Genomic DNA, 22,696 nt, shown 5'->3' on the forward strand with positions numbered 1-22,696 from the left:
GTTTTCTCCAATTTTCCCTTGGAGACAACGAGACTCATTGTCCAGGGTGATTGCAATGTCCAGATGGATGACATCTCCTCTAGCTCATGATGTTATGGCTGCCATGATAACTTTTGGGACTATCCCAAATGGTTTCTAACTCTGGGTCAGTTTTAAAAATGGTCATGCTCTGAATCTTTTTCAGGGGTGAGACTTGAGGAAAGGGTTGTATGCCACGTTCAGACCATTATCTCCTCCATTTTGAAGACAGGGACCTCCTTGGAATCTGTCAAGCAAAGGGCCTATTTTAGTTGTTCAACTAGGGTGATCAGATAGCAAGTGAAAAATCGGGACAGGGGATGGGGGGTAATAGGTACCCATATAAGACAGTGCCCTGAATATTGGGACTGTCCCTATAAAATCGGGACATTTGGTCACCCTAGGTCCAATCTCAGAGACTAACTGAGCTGTTTGCATTCAAAGGTCTCTGATAAAGAATACATGGCTGTGTTGGTGTAGAATATTTCTTGACAAATATGTACTTGTGACAGCATCAACAATTTTAGTATATGAAAATAGAACTGTGGACCAGTTATTATGGAAACATGGTATTGGTCTGCAAAACAACAAAGAGATGTTATAAAACAGAAAGGACCAATTCTTTTTATTTAATCAATGAGATGAGAAGAAGTAATACAGCTACAGCAGTAAAATATTAGTTTAAATATTAGGAAAAATTCTATACCTCATAAAGCAGTTAGGTAATGCAATAAACTGCCAAGGGAGGTTGTGGATTTACTATCAGTGGTAATAATCATAACACATGATGCTCATTTAAGGATGATTGTGCTAGATCGCCCACTTGAGGTTACTTTCACCCCAAATAATCACTTGAAACAAAATCAATGATCTTCTGAAACTTCAGCATTCCGAAGTTAATTTGCAAAGAATATTAGTCAATGGCTTGACCTGAAGATAATTTACATTTTATTATAAACAGAAGTCTCCATTATGTATTATTCTTTAAAATTAGCAATTAGGAACTGGCAGTTGACAAATACTGATAATTTTCAGCAAATGTCATTAACATTAACATGCTGGGATAAAGTAAATAATTAGGGTGCCTATTGTATATTGGGCAGGTGGGATAAAGCACATAGTTATAGTAAAAAGATGTAGTACTATATAAATGCAGATTTATAGCTTAATCACTGACTATACTGAAGATGGTGAAGGTGGGTGGAGGTAATATGTTTTATTGGGCCAACTGCTGTTGGTGGAAGAGACAAGATTTTGAGCTTCACACACAGCTCTTCTTCAGGTCTGGAAAAAATTATCAGAGTGTCAAAGCTAAATACAAGGTGAAACAGATTATTAAACATGAAGGATTAACACATGTTGCAAGAGACCATTTTCGTGGGCAATTAACACCTCTGCAAAGGACAAAGGAGGACATTCAGAGAAGGGTAACAAAATGACCATGCAGATGACTTTTGAGGAAAGCTTAAGAGAGCTAAATATGTATAGTCTAACTCAGGTCAGGGAAGTGTAAAAAAGGACTATGTTAATAACCCATGTTAAATTGTTGTAATAAACCATAAAACCAGAGTCCATGATTTTTAGTGTCTATCAGAGTTAGGAATTTAAGTTCCCAAGCTCATCTTTTGAAGATGTTGTGCAGTTTCCTTTGAGGACAACGACTGAGAGGTCAGACATTTGAGATGAGTAGTTAACTGCTTACAGATGGATATCTCAACTAATGTAAAGGACGTATTAATAAATTTCTCAGATGACATTAACATTTGAGAAGTTGCAAATACCATTGAAGAGAGTAAGTAATAAAAAGACTCCTAAAAAGATAAGAAACATTGGTAGAAAATATCTTTGAATAAAACAAAAATACAGATATTCCAGGCAGCATCTCATCCATGAGTTTGCAATGCAGCATGACAACAAAAGGCAGAGATGGGTCCAAGTTAGAAAGTTCTGATCTAGAGCTGGATCTGTTCTGGAGCCAAATTTTCTTGGAGTTCAAGGTTTTGAATCCAGGGTTTTGGATTGTGTGCATCTCTACATAAAAGGCACTGCAATGATTTGTGGCAAACAGGGAGGCATCATGTAATCGAGAAAGGAGATAACAGTTCTTCACTATTGACCTAATCCAAAGTCCAATGAAGTCAATGGCTCCCACTGACTTCATTATGCTTTGAATCAAGACCTAAATACCTGTACTATAAACTCACATGGAATATTGCATTTCAGTTCTGGGTACAATGAACCTGATTCAAAGTCTAGTGCAGTCCATGGGAATCTTCCATTGATTTCAATGGGGTTTGCATCAAAGCCATAAAGAGGAATCCCTTTCTCCATGATTTGATGCCTCCTTGTGTGCACAGATGCCTCATATTACTAGGAGATATTGATAAATTGGAGGACATTCAGGGAAGGGTAACAAAAATGACCATGAAGATGACTTTTGAGGAAAAGCTTAAGAGAGCTAAATATGTATTTGTATATACATATATATATCCTTGACCGGAGTTATATATATGTATATAACTTGGGTAAGAGATGTGTAAAAAGGGACTGTGTTAATAGCCTACAAATACTCGAAAGGTGTAAACACCAGAGAAAGGAAGGAATTATTTAGTGTGGTACATGGAAGTATAGCTAGAAGTAATGGCATGAAGTTAAGGAAGAGAACATTTAGATAGAATTATGGGAAAAACTCCTAATGACAGTGAGATCTTTATAGTTGTGGAAATACCTCCCAAAGGAAGTGATAGTAGCTACATTGTTTGTGGCATTTAAAAGTAGATGGGACAAAATCAAAACAAAACAATAACAACCAACCCACCACTAGCAAACTATCTTGCATTAGCGGGGAAGTGGATGGCATAATAAATCTTTTCCGTCTCTAATTTGGATGATTCTATCAATCTATTAAAAGAACAGAAATAGGCCCTACATATGCTACATTGTATTATACTGTTTGCTCAATCAATATTTTTTAGCTTTTTCTGTGTTGTCCTTACATGTTTTTTTTCTATTTAACAAAAGTATCCTATAATGCATAGCTCACCTCTTTTGGTTTGAAACTGAAAAAAGAAATGCAGTCAGGATCTGCTGTCTAAGGGACAAGAGGTGAGAAATATGAGCAGACTTAAGACTACAAGATATAAACAACTGTAATCAGTTCATAATATTGCCTTCCTGCTTTACTGCTGTGCTTTAAAATGTGAACCACAACCTAGCATGGTGTATACATGCAGATCATAAATAATAGCTGAAGAGTTTATTCATAGATTTAGATTATGGGTTCAACACAGATGTCATGAGAAAAAAATGCCTTAAAGAGTTTGAATGCAAGTACTTGAAGAAACTTATGTTCTAATCCAGTGCTCATTAAAGTAAATGGGAGTGCATTTATGTCGGCTTCAACAGGCATTGTGAAAAGTTAAATGGGTGCAAAAAATTTTGTAAGCATTTAAAACACATAGCTGTAAACAATTAATTTTTATGTATCTTTTTTGTCCCCAATAAAACTGAAATGCATATCTATTGTGAAGATTTGTTTCTTATTCTCCAGTCATTATTAGTATCTCGAGCTATGTAGCTACTATAGTACATAAGCATATTCTAATAAAACACATGGGGAACAGAGAAGCCCCAAGAGCTAAAGAGCACACCTTTGCTGAAGTCAGTGCAGTTTTGCCCACTTGCATCCACAGTGAATTTTACCCATAGTTTTTTATGCTATCATTTTAAAATTACATTGTAAATCAGAAAAATGAATCTGATACATCATATAATGTGTATTTCTCCGATAAGCTGAGTTTCACCATTAATGGTCTTCCTTCCATTAGTATAGTCTACTATTAACCATTACATCCTATATACACAAATAAATCTTATTTGATCACTTCTGGAATCATTGAACAATGCATCTTCTATTGTTTCAGTAAAAAAGAAAGGAAAATGTGTTAAGTTCCTTCCAGGAACAATGTCTACTTAGAACCAACTTCTGATCACATAACATGATCATAGATGGAAAAAGAAAAATTAGTTTTCTTGGTTAGTTTTAGACGATCCTTCTGAATATTTTCTTAATTAAACGGTAATGTTTATCTAATCTTTTTAATCACTTTTAGGGTAAATATTCCCAACAGCAGCTCTATGAATCTCACTGGTATTTATATTGGCTTCTTAATTGTTATAAAAACATGTATTTTTGTACAATTATCATTAACCTGAAAACAATAACCTTTTGCACATGTAAAGTGGTTGCAGTGCTTCTTATTATAGACCACTTTCAGTACTGTTCATTTAGTATGCTGTGTTTTTAACACGAATGTAATCCACTCTGCATTTTCCATTTAAAATGCATAAGGCAAAGTGCATCATAACAGGATGTAACTACGTATTAATCAAATTAGCACAACACTTCAAAGGCCCCAGCTTTTTACTAGGCTACTGTTAGATCACAATTGATGATGGAAAGAAGCAGCATAATGAAAGGCTTGGCAAGGGAGTTGTTTATTTTCTTTCCAGAAAGATATATTGTGGGTTAATTTTCATGACGGGAAAAAATGTAGAGGAAGGATAACAGTAAGCATTAAGCTAAGGCACAATAAATGGAATTTAAAATACTACCATGGCTTTGCTATTGATGAACATAAATTTAGTAATTAGTTGATGATACAACAGAGCTCAAATGACCTATTGTTAAATTATTCAAACTTCATGACGCAAGCAAAGAAGAGACAGATTATTCAATATTCACATTGTGAAACTAGACAGCTGGAGAAGGTTCTTTGCCATTTATATGTCTAAAACGCTACAAGTGCACAAGAACTTAACGTAATGCTTTTTATATCTGAACACTTTCAAGTGCATGACATATATCTCTAATTTAGTATAATTTTAAATGATGTTTCAAAGCACTGTGTAAGGGTTTATGTGATACTGTCCCTCAAATGCATGGAATATTTTACAGACACTAAAGAAACATGATTTAACCAAATTACAGAGAGGTACACTAAAGCATTTAAGATGTGTACTATAACACTGTTTCTGAGGTTTCCTCACAGTATCACGAGATTTTAAAATTGGATATAAAAATGGTTCTCTTGCTATATAACCTCATTACAGCTTCAGATGAAAATCAAACCATAGATATTATGTTTATCACATATTACATACTTATTTTATTTACTCTCTTCTGTCTCATTTACTCATTTCCATTTATATCTTTTTCTTCAGCGGCACAGTAATTCAGAGGCTGATCCAAAAGTCAATGGAAGTAAGATTAAGACTGTACATTTGGCCTACTATTTCCTACAACAGGGATGACGGATTTTATTCTAGTTTTTGGCCTCTAGTCTTTTGACACATTACTTTTATTTTTATGCATGCAATCTAGCCATTTTATTTTCTAAATAGATACACACCCATTTCATCCTCTTCGCACTTTTGTTTTGTTTATCCCCTGTAGAATGAGGAAATAAAATCTACCCTGTGGTTTATGTTCTGTATAGCATATAAAAAAGCTCTTTATAGCCATATCTCTGTTTTCATTACATAGGTGCATTAGTAAAAGCAAGCCTACTATGGCTACTATTTTGAGAAGCTGAGAACAACTGAAATTTATACTATGGAAAACTGCGTTGACATACTTTATTTGGCAAGCACATAGGCTTCTGGTACAGAAAATAGCAGAGGAAATATTATTCTAAGTTATGATAATGATGCTGAAAACAGAGGATTTAAGATGGCTTGCTGAATCTTTGGGAAACTTTAAATTATGTATAGAACAGAGTGGATGGACTTTTAAAAATAGCTCAGAGCTGAAATAAAAAAATGATAAGGAAGAATATATATTATTAATAACTATTAAGAAGTAGGTGTGTTATACAAAGACATCATTCCATTCAGAGATATTAGTAGTTCACAATTTGAGTGATACTTGTGTCATTTAGAGAGACAAGGTGGATGAGGTATTATCTTTTATTGGACCAACTTCTGTGGGTGAGAGAGACAAGCTTTTGAGCTTACACAGAACTCTTCTTCAGGTCTGTGTAAGCTTGAAAGCTTGTCTCTCTCACCAACAGAAGATGCTCCAATAAAAGATATTACCGCATCCACCTTGTCTCTCTAATATCCTGGGACTAACACGGATACAACAACACTTCATACAACTTGTGTCATTTGTCACTTAGGACCCAGTTCAGGAAACCATCTCTTTTGGGTAAAGTACTTAAATATGTGCATAAGTGCTGAACAGGGATAGATTTAAGTAGGGAATTAAATGCTTTCCTGAACTGGGGCCTAAAACTGTAAAATGGGAATTTTCTTAGATTGAGTAGCTTCATTTCTATTTCAATTATTTTGTTTCCATTCCACATTCCAGAAAAGTCACATTATTGATTGAACATCTTGACAATGCTATGGGTACTCAAACATTCATAATAGCTTTTGTCACTGACTGCTGTATGAGAACTACAGAAAAAAATATAGGGCCAGATCCTCAGCTTCTGTAAATTGTTGTAGCTCAGGTGAAGTAAATGGAGCTCTGATATTTTATTTCATCTGAGGATCTGGCCATAGTGTAAATATATGTACAGTAGTTACAATGCTTACATTTCATGTTTCTGACATGAACATGGTAGTGGGTCAAACACATTTTTTTTTCTGAAATCTCTTTAGTAAAATCAGAAACCGGGATAACAATTTAAAGCTGCATTTTGCCTCCCTGTACAGTAGCCACTTAGATGGGTTCACAACAGCTTTGCCTCGACAACATATAGTTGCTCCATGTTTTGATGGGTAATAGCCTGTATTTTTCGCATTTTCTCCCAATGTTTTGGGTTTCTATGGAAACAGAGGGCTAAATCTTTGCCTTACTCAGGCTAAACTCTCGCTGAAGAGACTTTTGCCTGAGTACAGACCGAATAAAGACTGCCCAATGAAGCTAGTAGAAATTAGAGATGGAAAAGAGCTATAGTGTCATTCAGTCCATTTTTCTGTGACTGCAAGGTAGTCTACATGATAAAATCTGATGTTGTTTCCAGTTCAGTTTTAAGTGACTCCAATGACTCTATCACATTGTTAGGTAGATTTTTTCCATATCTGACAGGCCTCACTGCTAGAAAAGGCCTCCTGATACTCAGTATACTTTTGATCAATTTCATCCTATTACTTCTAGGCTCAGTTTATAAGCTCATGTCCTTGTAAAAACAGGTCAGTCTGGATCATGGTTTTTGTTTTTCTTGTGAAAGCTGAGCATACTATGGAAATTTATCAGATTTATGTGTACAGTGAAGACTAGCAGGACTTTTCTGGTGAAACTAATGGAGTAGAGGTGTGCATACAAGCCCCAATAGGGGGGAAATGAAGCATTAGGTATTTGACTCCTGACTTTTAACAGGTAGGTCAATAACATCATTTTTAATTGTAGGTAGTAGCATGATTCTGGCTAGCAGAAGCTATAAGTCACCTTTCATGGTAGTGCTGAGCCATTCTCTATGCCAGCCTCTTCCAGCACTCCACAGGGGTACTTTAATCTCTGCTTTGTTCACTTAATCCTTTGCAGACCACCTCTGTTCCTGTGAGAATGCTGCATGGATTAAGGCACAAGCAGCATAGGCCCATGCCTAGAGCCCTAACTCTTGGAATCATGTGATTACAATGGAATCTGAGCTTTCATGTTTATAAACTTAAGTTTCTAGCCTTCATGATTGTGAAGAAAAGCTTGAAAATGTGAACCGAGTTGAACCACGGCAGTGACTTGTGTCAGAACCTGCAGCCGGAAATAACTCTTAGGTGTGACTGTCCCATGCATCTCAATAGGGTGTTATTTCCAACACGCACTTCTGAAGGAGAAGCCTGTAGTAGATGACTCTGTGCCGCAGGAGGGGAAAAGTACAGCAGGCCTGGAACACCTGCCCCAAGCACATACACCTGGGCTGCTGAAGTAAACGTCCCCCATTGTCAGTACTGCCTCACTGCGGGGAGAGCCAGAGGGGGTTCTTCCAAAGGGGAAGGTGCCCCTGATGTTACTCCTGGGAGGGACATGGAGGCCCCATAATTCTGCCTCTGCCTCTCTGGAGAGGAGGGAAACCACCATGGCACTGCCACTGCAAGTGTGGGGTGAGTTTATGGTGCCAGGTGGAGCTTCTGGAGGGGATCCTAGGGAGGTGTTGTGGTGTGTCAAGGGCACTAGATTGCCCTAAATGGTGTGTGGGAAGCAGATGCTTAGATACCAGAATAGTGAGGGCTGAGGACATAAAGTGACCATATTGTCTACTATTATCTATAGAAGTGCCATGGGCTGCAGATAGAAAGAGACACCAGGGATATTCTCTATATCCTGGTAGGAGAGGAGGATAATTTTTAAAGGTCATTCTCCTTTACTTCTCCAGATGGTCACTGACTAATTGGTGGTAGGTGCAGAAGGCTACAAAATGGTCCAGGAGAGAGACACATTATTTTGTGAGGGTGGGTTCAGTTTAAATAAAAGGGTGACTAGGAGGAGCAAAGTATTTTGGAAATTCACAGAAGTTATTGGGCCTTGCTGCTGGGGAAGCCACTAGCAGATGGTGAGGAGAAGGCTGTATTGCTTCTCCTTGAAGAGCTCTCCCATGGGGGAAGGGCCATAGAACTTCATCTTAAAGACAAGAAAAATCACTTGGGTGGCGAAAGCTCTGGTATCTCCATGTGAACAGCTGTCATGACAGTGGAGAGTATCCTTTAGATGCTCAAATAAAGCAAAACATCTCTGAACCTCTTGAAATTCATCCACTTTGACTCAGCTACCTCCATTTTCTCAAGACATTTCTAAAGACATTTTATAATTTTTGGATTGAAGTGTTTAAGGCTGAAATGCAACTTCCTTTGCCATACCCGTGGTGGTTTTTTTTTAGGTGCTCCTCCTGTTTTTAAAGTTGCTTATCATTTTCTGAAACAAATGTCTTTTGGATTACAATTCTCCATGCCCAATCTGTATCCAGAAACAAATTATTTCGATAAAGTTTCAATCACTTTTCCATTCATCACATATTTTAAAAAATATGCACTTAGAAGGAGGAGATTCTCAAAGGCACAAAACTGTGAGTAGGTACCTATCAACCATTGAAAAATCAATGAGAGCAGATATGAAAATATCCCCCTTAATTCCAATGTTCCATTCACAATTTTGTACACACCTAGCTCAACAAAAGGTAAGTGATGCAAAAAAAAATAAAAGTAGAATTCTCTGTTTGGTTTCTTTGCTATAGGGGTGCACCTGACCAGTATACTTTACTGTTTATTTTTATGCTCAACTTACTGAAGCTTCAAATATAGGGGAAATCTCTGAACAAAACTGAATTTTGAAAAAAATCTGTAAGTCACTGAAAAGTTTGTATGATCTTAAACTTGGAAATGTTTCAAATCCTGAATCATGCAATTTTAAATATTAAGTTTTATACTATTGAAATTTTCTTCAAGCTTGGCTTGTTTTGGAGCTCTCATTAACACTTAAAAATCAAAATGTCCAATCTCTGCATTTGTAGCCTTCTAAAAGACATTATAGTTTTTATTTTCTATTATATTTTTGAATATTCTAAAATGATTTATAAAAGGCTAAACTTTAAGGTATCAGTTCAAAGAGACATAGTTAAAGTTGAGTTTTAGATTTAATTGTATATTCTCTGACTTTCTGAGTGCTCAATTTTCAACGTTTAACATTGTATTAATATTAGGTCTTTGCACAGTGTTGTTGTGCTAACCTTGCAAGAAGAGCATCTACTTTAGATTTGCAATTTTCTCACACCCTGATGTTAAGAGGTCCTGTTGTTCCTTTGGGCTAATCAATTATCTGGATTTGAGGTTTTCAAAATATGCTCCCCACCCAAAATGTCAAGATGACACTTGTTTTGTTAAATATAAAACTTTCCCCAAAGGAATCACCTGTCCTTTTGACATGTCCTTCTGTTTCTATGTAGGGTATGAAAGGTCCATGAAAACAAGCCATTTCTTTAAGTTTGGTGAATGAGTAGATGAAAAACCTTCTGAACCTCTTGTTTTACCTAGTTTGACACTTTGAGGTTCACTGAGTAGCAACTGTGCTTCTTGTATGTTCTGTGACAGCTGAGGAGCAGATTCTGATTTATTTGAATCCAAAGTTTTAACTGTAAAAGACAGAAGACAGAAGTTGTAGTTAAAGGGGTCACCATAAACTAAAACCAGTATGGTTAGAAATTAATTTTCTTGCTAATTTGTTTTTAGCTCATAAAGTCCTTCGGGGGAGGAGCTGTGTCTTCCTTCAAGTCCACAAGTGTGTGGGCCACATTAAGTTTTACACCACCAGATTTTACTGTATAAAAATTGTGAAACTAAAGAGTGCTATATCATCCATTCATTACCAAGCTGACTCTTTAGTGCCCTATGCTTATCTTTTGGCCTTAGGCACCACTTGGCTTAGCTTCTTGTCTCTCAGCTAGCATATGTTGCCATCCATGTGCACTAGCAGGTTGGTGGCCTGAAATCATTCTAAGCCCGGTCCTTTGCCCTTTCACTAACAAACCACATTCCCCAAGGCTATGATGTGCTGTCAGGCATGATAACCAAGCCTGCCATGTCATCTGTGATCCATGGGTGTGCTGGTTGAGGAAAAGGCTCCTTGTGCCCTTTTCCTTCTCAATACATTCACACTACATGGGGCGTAATGTGGCATTGTGCATTAGCTGCTTTCAGCTTACTTTCAATCCAGCGAGAGTGAGGCAGCACTAGAAATCTCATAAGGAAGCCTTTGCTCATGAGATTTTGAAACCCAACTGTCAATGCAGAAGGTGTAGAGAATGTCTGGTGTCATCAGAAATGAAAGGAATCTCCAAAACTTTTCTGGATAGGTTTGTTGATTGCTAATATAAATGTGCATTAGTCAACTAGTTAGCATCCTACTTAAAAAAAAAGTTTACTTAATAAAAAAAGGCTTAATTTTATACAGCTGCACACCATTAATATTCTTGGACAGAGACTTCTGTGTACAGGAAGATATAAAGTAAATGAACAAGATGTGACCTAAGACAGTACATAGCTATTTCCCTAGCTGCAAAAATGCATTTATTGATTTTGTTTTTCCCATGGTTAGAATAATACAAACATTTGTCAGCTGCATCCTTTAGCACTCAGCTTATGTGGAACTATTAAAAGTTGCCCTTATAGACTGTGCCACAAATAAAACAATGTTTCATTATATGTCATGATGTCCCCTCTTAGGTTTGCAAATAAATATAATCTACGTACTGTAGTGCTAGCATTGTTAGGAGGCTCCAGTTGCTTTCAGTAAAGATAGCAATGATAATCCTTTCTGGATGAATTATGTATTAATTGTTTTGTTGGGAAAAAAATGGAGATGAACTTTATTTATGACTGGATTTCTCTAAAAGGGTTACAAGGGTTGCTCTTTTATTGTGTACTCCAGGTTTTCAAATCAATATTTATACATTTCCCCCCAATGCTAATGCAACCCTATCCATTTGTTAAAATAAACAATAAAACCTGACCTATTTACAGTGCTCTGTGTATGCTGCACCAGATACTCCTTAAACACAATGGTGGAGAATTAGCACTATTGGATTCAATAATATAATTTATTGAATATGCTATTTGAAAATTAAAGGCCCAGTCCTGTACTCCGTACACACACACCTTCCACTGACCTCAATGGGAGTTTTGCATTTGAAAAGATTACACTGCTCTATAGCTACTTGGAAAGAAGTTACTGTTAGAAACAAGATATTTAAGAACCTTTCTTTTTTTAGGATTAGAGACAGATTCTCAACTGGTGTTAAGCAAGGTAGTTGCTTTGAAGTCAATGGAGTTGTGGCAATTTACACCATTGGAGGCTCTGTGTTAAATGTCTAGGAGCAAATTTCAGGAAGATTGCTCTTTTCTAAATTGCTAGATTTATTAATATTCTCCTCATCACTCCTCAACTTTGACCTGAGGGAACCACCCTCTACTGAAGGGAGAGGGTATTTTAGCCTACAAGCTCATTTATCTTTAAATTTCCTTCTTCCTTCCTCCCCTCTTTCCCCCCACGCCACCAGCAAAGATTGCTGACAATGGTACCAAGTATTTGCCGGATATGTAGCATTAATTTATCTCACTAGGAGCTTAGCCCAGACCATCAACCTCATTTCACCTGAGACCTTTTCCCAGAATCTACTAAAAATGACTTATGTCGCTCTCAGCCAATCTGCATAGAAAATAGATATCAGGGGCGAAAGTGCAAAGGAACCTATCCGTTCAATACACCCATATTCCAGATATCATCACACAATTCTAGATTAAGACATTTTCAATTTTTAGTCAGAAAAATTCTTCATTTATGAACAGGAACTGGTTTATTATTTTTCACTTTAATTAATTAGTTGTTTTGGAAAAAACTGTTCCATGCTATATAAAAACATATAGAAATATTGGAGGTAGAGGGAACTGATTCTGATAAGATATTTTGGAATAAATCAAGAGTAACTCCATTGAAATTGATGGTGTTATACCAGTGTCAGACCGATATATGTGAAAAGCGACAGGCCAAGGATTTGCAAAATATTTGTTAGGACCAGAAGGTAACAATGGAAATAGCTATTTTTTCTCATAAACCATATGTTTAATATCTACCTATTTATCCTTACAATAACTTTAAAGACTTAAATAGTCTATTTAAAAAAATAAAACTATTCTTGGTTACTCAAAATTTAAAATATATAGAACCAAATCCTAGTCTTTACTGATGTTAATGAGAGTTTTGCTAAAGGAGGACTGCAACATTTGGCCCATTTTCTCCAGGGGTTTACCTTAAGAAATATAAATTTGGGGCCCTAAACAGGTTGGCAAAAGCTATAAATAGAGTTTTAGTGCCAGAAGTGTTCATCTATCTGACATCCTACATAATAAAAGCCACAGAACTTCACCTAGTAATTTTTGCAATGGAAGGAATTAGTCTCCCTACTAGGTGAGTGAACACTACTAAATGTTGAATACTAACCAATAACTTGTGGTTGAACTAGAGCATAACTTTCAGACAGACATCCTATCTTGATTAAATGACTCCAAGTGATGAAGAATTTAACACTTCCATATGGGAAAAATTAGGAATGAAGGTTTTACTGTACAAACGTCTCTAAATAATGGACAAAATTAAGCTTTTAGATACACATGTATCGCTCCCACTGAAGCCAAAGACACTTGTATGCAGAAGGAGACCTACATGTGCAGATCCAGTTGCAAGATTGGTGCCTAGGTCTGCAGACAATATAAACTGACTTAAGAACATGTGCTATCCTCATATACACATGCACAACTCCCACTGAAGTCAATGGGAGTCTCTTGTATCTATTTGAGGGCCAGATTTGCCCCATAAGGAAGCATCTTCATGCTCAGATATTGTCCCACTATTTTTGCTGCTTATATTTAAGGAACATGAGAAAAATGAAGTCTTTTAGAGCCCTTTGATTCTCATTGCTATTGTTAGTCTTATCTTTTCTTACAGATAGCGTTAAAGCTTCTGGCTAAAGCTAAATTTGAAGAAGAATTCAAGATTCATTTTTAGGAAAGTAATGTGCTCAACTTGTTAGAACTGATTATTTTGCTGCTGATAAAAATACCTTCAACATCGCTTAGTATGCACTCAAACTAAACACTTGACGGGTGGGGGCGGGGTGATGCAAGTACTCTTGCACTGTAGTTGGAAAAGACTGGATGTATTCTGATACTGCTGCCCCACATTCTGCCGTTGACAAGATCCCTGGTATTATCTATCCTGCAAGTGGAGCACTCACACTTATATTTGTAGGAGCTGTCACTGTTACTTTTCCCCCATATCATATTGAAGAAGACACTTGGTATTGTTTCCTTTAAATGTAGATGTTGAATTAAATATAGTTATTTGTTATCACAGTTGACCTAGTGGAAATAGAGGAGGATAAAGTGATGGATAATATTTGCTGCAGGAGCATCTTCTTAACGTTCAGTGCAGTAGCAGCACCATCAGATTTCCTGTGCAGCCTCATATACCCAGTGTATATGCCATTACCCAAACTTTGTAGAGAATAATTCTTCCCATCCTCTGAATAGAGTAGAGAAAACACATATACACAAAAATAGGAAGCTAAGAAAAGACAGAACAGCTGGCAGCCCATTTAAACTTACTGGTGGAATCATACTTAGGTAATTCAGAGGGATCTGATAATGCTATTGTCAAAAATGCTGCAGTTCAACAGCGTAGCACTGAACAGAGGGTGAAGAAAGGTATGTGTGGGAATGGTTAGGCTGCCTGTATTTTTAGGACTTTATGCATCTAACTAAAGACTCGGTGATAACCCTATTGATCCATCCTACCCTACCCACACTAATTAATTCAAAAATACTTGTAAACTTCTAGGCAGCATGAAATAGTTTGCAGAGATCAGTCTCAGAATACTAATGTAATATACAAATCCCCTTTTAAAGTTTCTTGTTTAAAATGTTCTTTATCTTCAAATTATTTAGCAATCTAGATACCTGAAATACTGTATTTTTATATCACTAGAGATGGTAGAAAAATAATATTTTCTCACAAAAAAAAAAAATTTCATTCAGGTTTTAAAAAAGCATGATTTTTGCTTTATTTATTTAGTGACAATTTTTTGCTGTTTTTTTCCCTGTTTTCTTTTCCTCCACCCCCCTTCCTTTTTTCTTTAATTCATTTTGTCACTGAAGGGGGAGGAGGGAAAGGAGAGAAAGAGAGCGGGAATTAAAAATATATATATATAAACAGTTTTCAGGTTTTATCAAAAAAGTAAATTTCAAAAACACAACATATTTTGATTAAAACATTATTATGATGAGCTCTATATATCCTATTAAATTTGTACTTTGTGAGGGTGGGGCAGAACGGGTTTATCTTCTATTCCAACTCTCTAAAACATTTTTCACTCAAATCTAAAAACCAACTGTGACATTGGTGATTCACTACTCTGTGTCAGCAACTCTTGAGAGATCCTCACTACACCTAACATACAGTTGTCATAATCTGTATCTAAAAAGTGTCATGTAAGGTATCATATATAAACTAGTAACACTCTGGTCCTGAAAATCATTGTGTGGTGTATGTACAGGGGTGTGTACAAAGAGTTAAAAATATGCACAGGAATTAAGTTCTTAAAATGTGTTTGGAAAGCTTGCATAAAATCAGTCTTCCCTAGAAAAAGAAATGTGTATTTGCTTGTCTGACCAGTCTAGTTGTCAGGCAGCGACAATGAAGGCACATTTACATATAAGGTAAACAAAGCTATCAAGCTAACAAATGGGGGAAAAGACAGCGTGGCATCTACACCTCAGCAGGAGAGAGAAACTTTGACTGGGCTTACTTTTCAAAGGATACATTTTAAAGGTATACTGGACTATAAAAAGAATGGGAGACAACCCTATAGTTATTCTTCTCCGAAGGAGTCAAAGAAACCAAGCACTTTGAGTGCCACGTGATTGGTTCTGGCTAAATGTAGCCAGCCATGCTGGAAGAAAGACTATGGTGAGAAAAACTTCCTTGAACAAAAGATTTTAGTTTGTTGAGTTTTAGTCTTAGGTGCATATTTTTACCTCTGTTTGTTTGTAACCACTTCTATCCTTATTGGTATAAGGAGTCCTTTTGTTCATAAACTTGTTTTACTCTTCCCATAAACCATCTCAGGCCATTGTTTGAAGTGGAGGGTTTGTCAACCCCAGTTAAGTTAATAAGCTGAAGTGTACTGTCTCTTTAAAGGAACAGCAAACTTGTTAAGGTTTTGTGGGTGCTACAGTCAGAGGGGCTGATCACGGCACAGAAAGACGTCTCTGAGGAACTCAGGAATTGGGATTTACTGATTGTTACCTGCTAGGCAAGGTTTGGACTGGCAGAGCCCTAAAGTTTGCTGGCAAGGCAGATAAGCTGGTGGATCAGGGACCTGACACCGCTTAGCAGCCGCAAAGCTCTTACTGAGGCTGAGAGGGGTAATACAGTGGCTCACAGTTCTGAGAACCCCAGCAGATCGTCACATCAACTAAATGGATTTCCAGAATACATGGATAAGTACATTAAGGAAATGGGATTCCCAAGATAATTGTTTTAAATTAGAGGACAGTATTGTTCCTTCCACATTCAAAAGCAGAGAAGGAGAGAATTCAGATTTTTCAAGTTTTGTTTTGATCATATTCATCTACATCTTTTAAAGGGCCTGCTGCTTACACACATCCTTCCCCTTGTAGAACAGGGGAAGAGGCATCAAACCAGACCCCTATTTGAGAAAACTGATGGGAAATATGTGAATACCCTCACTGCCTCTGTGCAGTTTTGGGCTGCCCACTACATCATCACCAATACTGGCTCCAGTGCCATACTGCTGTTGATCTTGTGGCTACTACTGTGCTCATGGGCTGCCCCCAGTTGGGTTCAATGAACATATAGGGTAAGTTAGTGTTGACGTGGCATTGACTGTACAGCTATCTAAAATCTCACCACTTTGGAAAGGGGAGAATGTCATGCAGCGTGGCTGACCTTTAACTATTCTCCACATCACCATGTTGTTGGTACAAAAGAGCAGGTGGCAGCTATGTGATGCATTACTAAGAAACTACATGGACAGGGTTATTTACATACTGATACCCCAGGGTCTTCTGGTTTTGACTAAGGCCCATATGCTCATCTCCCCAGTACATAATGGAGGGGACCCTAGTATTCAAAGGAATGGATAATAAAAGTGTGAAACACACGTGTGGGGCCACAGCCTCAGCTGATATAAACTGGCCTAGTTCCACTGAAGTCAGAAGAGCTCCATTGATTCACATCAGCTGAGGAGCTGGCCCATCCTATGAAAATGTTATCAGTCAATGTTAGTGTCAGAAGGATGACTTGGATTACTTGAAAAATCTCTATACTTATAACTCTCATGCATGTTTTGCCGATTCATTTGGAAGTCTTCAGACATGATTCTGTATTACTGCACAGTCAGTATGTTTTACTCCTCTCTGATGTTTTAGTTTGTTTCACAAACTCAGTCCTAAAATGTCTATATATAACTAGAGCTAAACAAGCTAATGAAATGGAGATGAAATCTGCCAGAGAGACCTCAAGTATTGGGTTGTAAATATGAAAGGACTGCACTTCAGTTAATATATTACAGTACTGCTTCTCTTTAGATCTGTTTAGGTTTAAATAATTCAAGCCAGAAAACAAACAGCGATATTTTAAGTTAGCTACTTTATTCATCCAGGTCCTGATCCTGACCTATTGAAGTAAATGGGTGTTTTGCCATTGATTTTAACTGGAGTAGGATTTGGCCTCCAGAGAGAAGGTTCAATATGAGCTTTTACTGTCCCTGCTTACCTTACTGTCTCAGTTCTGCTTAGAGAATAGATTTGTGGAAAGAATCAAGCTCACTCTTTGCTAGCTCTCAGAAGGATATAAATGTGTGTGTGTTTGAAAGAGAGAGAGAGAGAAATCCTGCAAATAGTGTGGCGGACTCCCATTGACACTCCATTAGGTCGCAATAAGCTCTGACTACCGACTTCATTTCTGAATAACATTTAATTGAGACAGTGACACCGAGGTTTGGACGTTTGAAGGGCAGAGGCTAACCCACAATACCATCTGTCATCCAAAAGAAAACTTAAAACAAATGTGAGCACGTCTTAATTATTAAGTTTTCCACAACAGGAAGCCTCTTGAATTGATTGATTGGCATCCATGCATTTGATTAATATTTTTCCATTTCTTACATCTACTGCTTTATTCTATTTGATTTTATCCTTTCCCCCCCATTGGAAGAATAATTGCAGTTCTTTTCAAATCTCCCAGGAAATTCTTCAGCTACGTAAAGTTATAACAAGATGTGACATCCAGTCCTAGTTAATCAGTGTTCAGTGCAAACCCGCAGCTGCAGTGCAGGGGTGGCACTTTCAATTTGCCCATGACACTGACCAGGTTTTTAAGGAACAGAGAGTGTGTGGGGGGGAAACAGCATAAAAATACTTAAAATTTTTATAGAAAAGGTATAACTTTGTGAGAAAGCGCTATCATAAATTCCAAAAAAGTATATCTTAATGATACACTTAGAGTAAATCATTTGCCTTGAGAGACAGGAGGTCTCTGGTGACCTGCATGGCAGCCACAAGAGACTACCAGACTAGCTACTTTCAGCTAAATGTACTCTCATATTAATATTTTAAAATGCCATAATGCCTCTCTGAAAACCTCAGAGGACAGATACATCAATTTGCAAGGTCTTCACTTCAGGAAATAGAAACAGGGATAATCTGCCATTAAAAGAAATAGTTCATTATGTCTGCTTCTTGGGAGCACATAAACTATGTCCCTCACATACTTAAGTTGCAAATCCTCACTTTAATGTGAAGGGAAACACCATGCCCCAGAGCTTTATTGTCCCACTGTTTATTAGTACAAAAAGGTTTGTTGTGGTATGAAATCTTAAGCTTGTTGCAGTAATCAATCAGCTTCAAAGAATCTCTACCCTGAGCCAGAATCATTACAAATAAATCAATTAAACATAAAGTTTCTATTTTCAGGCGACTCACAATACAGAGAGGCTGCAATGCATCATAGCTAAAGAAAGACATTTTACTTGTCTGGGGCTTCTGTTATTAAGGACCCCCCTCTCTTATGCAATATGTTATAGGGTTATTTGTTTTTTATTTTAGTTAAATTCTGAACATTCCTCTTTTTAAAACATTTTTTTCATGTGAGACAATTCATATTTGTGTGAAGATAAGAAAGGCTAGACTTAACATTTTGCTGCATGTAGAAAAGAATAAACAATTCATTTGTATCCTTTGTCTCATTACAAGTCTAATCTTATAGAGGACCAGATTCTCAGCTGGTGTGAATTGTCATGACTCCATTGATTTCCATGGGGTTTACTCGATTTATACCAGCTGAGGATCTGGGCCCGAATGTTGAGGCTCATGCGGCAATTTTCCCTTAAAAAGTTCTGCTGTATCTTTTCTAAACAAATTTCTAAGATTGATCATAATGTTCATTGGCAAAAACAAATAGTCTAGCCTAGTCTAGTTAGTTTCTTATATCACCCTCATTAGCAAGAGAATAGTGTGTGCACCATAATGTTTTATTTTGGTAAGGTTTTATTTCAGGGTGAAGTGGGAGAGTTGCTTGTTTTTTGGGGGGTGGGTGGGTGGATTTTTTTTTGAGCACACATGCTGCTACATGTTTAAATTAGAGAAGGCAGGTTGCAGTGGAATGTGGTGAGGTTCTGATGATCCTTAGTTCCTTTGGGAGTTAGTTCCACAGGTTCTGATTACATGGTCACGTACTATTTGATACTCTTTCTTTAATGCTATCACATACTCTTTAATTACATGATCACATACTATTTTTTTTAGGATCCCTGCCTCATTCTGTGCACAGGACAGTGCTCTGGCCTGAATCAGGGTTGTGTAGTGAATGAAGATGTTGTCTGTATGGTCCCTGTCTCATTTGTTGCACTAGTTGGAAGTTGTGTGGTGAATGCGGCAGGGAAATACAGGCAGAGAAAAGATGGCCTTATGGTTAATTCAGTTGAATGGAACGCTAGAAAATGGGCTTCTGCCTCTGGCATAAAGGTCCTATGTGATAGTGAGCAAGTTATATACACCAACATTTTCACAAGTAATTAATGTAATGTATAAAGTGCTCTGAAAAATCAGGACCAAGATTACTCAACATCAGTTGACATTTTAAGTAATTTTGGCTTTAATCTCCATGAGAAAATCTTGATTTTGCCAAACATTTTCAATTTTCTTTTTTGTAAAATCAAAATGAAATATTTCATTTTGGGTCAATTTGACCTGAATCAGAATATTTCATTTTGTTGAACTGACCTAAAATATTTCATTTTGAATCAGGTCATTAAAACATTAAACTGCATTTCTCTGTGGGAGGTGGCATGGGCCCCCATTCTCTTCTGTGGGCCAAACTCTCCAGACTAATACATCTCCCATAATGCAATGTAGATTTCCCTCTGACTAAGCCCTGTATGGTGCATCATGGCACTTACATGACCCTCAGTGCATCATAGTCTGTCCAGGGGCCTAGCCCATAAGGGATAACAGGGACATCAAACTGGGACATCAAACTACAGGTCTCATAAAACCATGGGAAAATGCAGTTTAATGATGAAATGACTCTAAATGAAGTGATTTGGGTCATTTAAACAAACCAAAATGAAGAATTTAAATTTTGGGAATGTCAAGATGTTTTGTTTTGAGAAAAACAAGTCAAATAAAAAACTTTTCAAAATTTCTGAATTGAAATGTTTGGGCATTTCTGTTCCACAAAATGCTTTGTAATTTTAAACATTCTGTCCATATTTAGAACAAAAATTAATGTTGAAATGTCAGAATTTCCCATGGGATGAAAATTCCAAATTTTTCTCAGCTCCAATTGTTACACTATGTAGAATGTTGTTATTTCGGATAATCACTTAGATTCAAATACCAAAGTACTTATTCAATTTTGACATAGTCTTTACCCAATGAATTCATGGTGAGTTTTGCCTGTGTCAGGAGTGAATAAAAACTAAGGTCTGGACTGTCTTCTGGAGATCCAGGCACACAAGGGCCCCTCAATGCTCAGATGTTTTGCACAGAAGTGAGGGAGTGCTATATCTTTGTCCCTACATGCACAGAATGGAGCAATCAAGCCCTGAGTAAGGACTTCAGAATTTGGCCCTTAGACTGCCAAATCTACAGGGCAGAGACCTGTCATTGCATGTCTGCAAAGCATCTTTGAACCTTTGGTACTGTATAAATAATAATCCAGGAGTGGCTGAACTCAAGGATACTCTGAAGATCTGGGGATCTGTGCACATGAAAGGGGCAGGTGTGGAAGAGGAGAGCGCGAAGCTGGGTGGAAGAACATTTCCTTCTCCAACATCCTTATGGGGAATCTGTTCAAAAAGTTACTAAAGCCCTAAGCTACGTGGAGCTCCTCACCTCTGTAGAATCCTCTTCTGAGGGTGTGAGATACCCTGGCAGTGTGACCAATAGAGCTGATGGAGAAAAGGGGTTCCAAGAGACAGCATGGAAGCACATGGTGACAGGTTGGATAATCTGTGGGTCTGTCTAGACAGGCATAAAAACCCCACAGCTGGCCCGAGTCATCTGACTCAGGCTCGCGTGGTTCAGACTCTGGGGCTGAAAAATTGCTGGGTAGATATTCAGGCTTAGTCTGGAGAACACGCTTTGGGACCCTGCGAGGGTGGAGGATCCCAGAGCTTGGGCTCCAACCTAAGCCCGAATGTCTACACAGCAATTTCTAGCTCCGGAGTCCGAGCACTGTGAGCCTGAGTCAGGTGGCCATGCCGCAAGGCTTTTATTCCTGTGTAGACATACCCTGTGTTTCCAGTGAAACCCCAAGAATGACACAGATCTCAGGGGATCACCAGGGTTTGAGGACCACACCTCTTACCTCTGCCATGGGGGTCAAAACTCTGCTTCCTTTCCCAAACAGAAGCAATTGGGAAGAATTCTACCCAGGGCATCTGACTGAGTTTTCTCCCTTTTAGGCTCCTGCTATGGAGTTCCCTGCAGGAGAGTTCAGTCTAATATATATATATAGAGAGAGATAGAGAGATAGATAGATAGATATAGATATAGATATCCAATAACCAAATGAGTCAGAAAATGTTTAGTCTGCCCTCAGCTACCATCACCTATTGGTTTGCTATTTAGTCATATATCTACAATTGTATTTCTTATAATACAGCAGTACTGTAAGTACTTGGCCATAGAGAGAGCTCTAGACCAAAGCAGGCAAAGAGCTAATCCTCAATTAAATATTAACTTAAGGCTTTGTTCCAAGGCAAAATCTTCATCTGTATAAAAGAACACACTAGTAAACCTATGCAAAGCGTAACAAACATCGGCAAAGCTATGTTTAAGCCCTCCCACACCCACACCCAAACCGAAACCCAACCCCCCCCCACCTCCAGTCATATTAGTTGGCTCAGTGATACATAATACACTATGCATATGGTGAAATGTCAAAGTGCTCTTCCAGACCCATAAAAGAGACAAAGGTATAGAGAAACCACTTAATATAATGCTAGTACGTCCAGATAGTTGGAGATGGCACTATCTCTGCCAGCCTTTCAAGCAGGATAATTGTTCAGAGAAAAGTATGAAGAATTCAGATAGATTTTCTTTTTAGTTACCAGATGGTCCTTTTAAGAGGAAAAAAACCTCTCTGCCATGAATTGTTAGTGCACTTGCTCTATTTGCTTACTTCTCTGAGATAAGGTTGCATCAAAACCTTTAATGGTTATGAAACACCTGCTCTGAAAATAAACTAAACATATTGGAGATAGAAAGAAAAATACTCTTGTGATCATGTTAGAAGGCTTGTTGAACATGCTTTATATGAAAGCTTGAAGGGCATCAACAGATGCATCGCCTTTGGAATGTAGGATCTATTGACCTCATATTAGTAAAAAATCATCTCTATGCAACCATGTGACAATGACCATTTTATTAAAGAATACAAGATACCATTTACAGGTTTTTGTTTTTTACTGTTTATGTGTAAGGAGAATTTTATTGGCACATATAAACCATACTTAACTGTCACTTTAAAACATGAAATAAATGCAGCAAATTTAAGAAGCTGGGAACTCTTATTTCCAAATGGTGTGAAGTGTATATACAT

The sequence above is a fragment of the Emys orbicularis genome, chromosome 6, assembly GCF_028017835.1.
Source record: "Emys orbicularis isolate rEmyOrb1 chromosome 6, rEmyOrb1.hap1, whole genome shotgun sequence".
Lineage (NCBI taxonomy): Eukaryota > Metazoa > Chordata > Testudines > Emydidae > Emys > Emys orbicularis.